Genomic DNA, 3,428 nt, shown 5'->3' with positions numbered 1-3,428 from the left:
CCGCCACTGATCACCATGTCTACCTGAGCTCAAAGGTCCCAGATTCTGTGGCAGGCCATTCCTTCTCCCCTTCCCCAAGTCATGGCCCTCAACTTCTGCTGGCCTGTTGGTAACCCAGCAGGTCAGATGCAGCAGCTCCATAGGCTGGCCCATATATTTGACACCCCTGCCTTACAGGAAACAAGGTCACTAGTCCCTTCTCTCTAAAGCCAGTAGGGCCTGGGATTCTTGCTGGAGCAGCATACATACACAAGAACCATGGAAAGAAGTGCCTTGTTTTATAGTTCCTCTGTTTTGTGAATGATCGGCACTGATAGCTTTTGTGTCCGTGCAGTTTTCCTCAAATAAAAAAATAATTGACATAATATATGTTAGATAGGAAATGGCTTTTGGGGGTTTTGAAAACCATTGGAATGTCTGTGAGTGGGGTAATTGGCAAAGAGGAAAAATACATGCTTTTAAGAAGCAGTGGAGTTTCACTGTGGCTGGAACGCCAGGGTCTTGGACCTCTATAGCCTAGTGATTAGAGCACTCCCTGGAACAAGGGAAGTCCTGGGTTTAGTCTCTACCAGCAGAATTATTTCTGTTTTTTATCCAATGATTGTCATAATATAAAATGCTTGAACAGCATTGGGAGCAAGCAGGGTAGCCTGTGTCTGTAGCTTACTAGTTAGGGCATGCTAGATGAGAGTTCTTGGTTCTTTCCAGAATTAAACAATATACATTATTTGTGCATTTTTCATTAGCCAGTCATTAGTAGAAAATGGAAATTATCCTATAGGAACCAAAATCCAGGATTCCACTGCCTCCATGGGTGCTCTCATTCCTTAGCTACAGAGGCAGGTTCCTTTTTAGTCAGTTTTCCTTCTGGCTTCATGACTTGCATTCTTCTCTGCCCAGCTTCAACAGGAGGGCTGGAGATTGCCTCTCTTAGGCTATTCTGTAGTCTAATGGTTAAGGCACTCTCTTGGAAAATGGGATATCTGGGTTCCTCATGGTGTGTTGGAGGTTTCCCAGGTCCAAGGAAAATACTCTAACCACCCAGACAGCATGAATCACTTGTTCCCAGAAGCTCAGTATGCTGCCTCAGAAATGTGATTAGGTTTGTATCATAAGTAAACAGCAATGCTGAATGGACAGCTTGAGAAGAACAGGAGTTCAGAAGTAAACCTGGGCTTTAGAATTTCCCATTGGCCACCTCCTAAGTGTTTTATAAACCATTCTTTAGAGCATGAAATGCTCTCTATCCTGTGTAAAGACTTATATTCCTAAACCTAAATAGCTCATGCATCTCTAAGATCTTTCCACTGACTCTGGTGGAGATGCTAGGCAACTAACTGGCTTATTTTGAATTTCCCTCTTGAGGCAGGCACTCAAAAGTTAGGCAGAGCAAGTTTAAGCACATACCATTACAATTTGAATTCTGTCAAATACTTTTAGGCTTAAAAACATGAAAAGTTTGAATCGGTATCCAGGTGTTTAGAAACCAATTGCTGCAATCTATTTGTAATAGATTTTAAACACAAAAACATGATTTTTGTGTATGCTCAGTTTTTCTTTCTGCTGCTCACAGATGACCATGCATTTCCAAATGAGAGGACAGTAGACTGTCTTTCTGAATCCTGGTCACTTCATCAGCCTGAGATGTTTAGGCTATACCTCTTTTCCTGCAAATACTGGCTGCAGTACAGTTTTGTGCCCAAACGTCAGGGGTTGTCTGCACTCCGCAGACCAAAGAATGAGGTAGTTTAAAGCCCCTACCTTGTTATTAGCATTCTATCCTTTAAATATTTTGAGGCACCAGTGACCATTTGTTTTCCTGTTCAATCCCTTTCCACCAAAGAACCAGTATTCCAAGGCCTTATTACCTAGATTGATCTGTCTGCCAAGAGCTGTTTATATTCCCTTTCCCCACCCCCCACAGTTATGGTGGAAAAGTTCAAGGTGAGCAAGATGAAGCCCCAGAAGTCTTCTTTTTGTGAGAGAACTTGTTTGGAGCTGTACAGGGAGGGAGCTAGGCTACCGTTGCTCCTAGCCCTTAAATCCTTATTCTACCAAAGGAAAAGAATGGTCGTCTGGATGGCATGTTTGGGGCTTTTGCCCCTTTCTGTACTGGTCAAAACATCATCAGTGACAGTTCTGGAAAGGTGGGCCTGTCTTTCTGAATGCCAAGGGAAGAGCAAACCTGATGTTCACTACACAGAAATGGGATTTCTCAGAGTTAAATCCCTGAACTTCTCACCATATTCAAGTCTACTGCAAAAAAGAAAAGCTCTGGGGCAATGGTTCTCAACTTCTCTAGAGTCGGAGCACTCCTTCAAAACTCTACCCTGGAGCGGGGGCATGCAGGCTGCAAATCATGGCTCTGCCCTGGCTGCGGACCACACTATCACCGCCACAAAATCTCAGCCTGGCTCCAGAGCAGCTCCCCACCCTGCCAGCAGGAGTGGTGCTAGGGGGGGACTTGGGGCTATAGCCACCCCAAAATTCCCTGTAGTCATCCCTCCCAGCAGCGCCACTGCCACTGCCCTCCCTGCATAGACGGTGGCAGCTGAACATGCCCTGCTCCTGCCCGCAGTACAGTCCCCTTCAGCCCCTCCACCAGGAAGAGGCTGGTGCTGCTGCTGCCTGCCAGTGCAACAGGGGCCAGTCTCCTTGGAAACCCTGGCCCCATGCTATCACAGCGCGCCTGCTGCTAGGGTCTCCATTGAAATCGGCCCCAGGCATGCAGGCAGGGACTGCTGGGAACTGGAGTCCACTGCTGGCCAGATCTTGCTTGCAGTCTGGACTTTGCCTGCCTTTGCTCTATGGGAAGCCCCACCTCACTGTGGCTACTGCTTGAGCTCTGGCTGTGGTGACAGCTTCTGACTATTGTGCTGCTGAGGCTGCCTGGGTCCTAGCAAAAGCTGGGGCTCGGACTGCTCCTAGAAGCCCCACCACTTTGGCCAAAGCCCTGGCGCTGCCTGTGGTGCTGCCTGCCAGCATCCCAGCTCTCACCAGGGCACTGTCTGTCTTTAGCTTGTTTAGTTCAGTAGAGTGGAGAGAAACTGTGGACCCAAAAGCTTGATGTCAGATTGCAGAAGCAGAGTGAATTTACCAAGTTAAAAAACATTTTGCATATGGGAAACATCAAAACCAATAAATTACATTAGTCACCAAGACTCACTAGATTCTTATGTTCTGTGAGCACATGTGTAGTAGCTGGAAGATGCAAACTGTATTCCTCACCTACCTCTTGCTGCCTAATATGTTTTGATTAAAGAAAAGATGAGGCTTCGTTTTCTGAAGATTTAGAAGTTGTAAAGCTTGTATATTTCACTGGTCTCTATACTGCAGACAGGCAGAGCAGGAGGTACAAACATATAATTCCATTGTGCAGTATCATGTGTCCTCCTTCCATTGCAGAGCTTTGCTGGTAGAAATCAGCA

At 46.2% G+C, this 3,428-nt stretch overlaps 1 protein-coding gene across 9 annotated transcripts in view; it reads left to right on the top strand.

Annotated features, from left to right (window-relative positions):
- The window catches only part of INO80 (INO80 complex subunit), a 121,482-nt gene that overhangs the window by 78,196 nt on the left and 39,858 nt on the right, over positions 1 to 3,428 (top strand). The gene's annotated exons all lie outside the window — the stretch shown is intronic.

Source organism: Alligator sinensis, unplaced genomic scaffold (genome assembly GCF_000455745.1).
Source record: "Alligator sinensis unplaced genomic scaffold, ASM45574v1 scaffold108_1, whole genome shotgun sequence".
Lineage (NCBI taxonomy): Eukaryota > Metazoa > Chordata > Crocodylia > Alligatoridae > Alligator > Alligator sinensis.
Note: the sequence above shows the minus strand (reverse complement) of the source record. Positions and strands in the feature narration are given on the sequence as shown.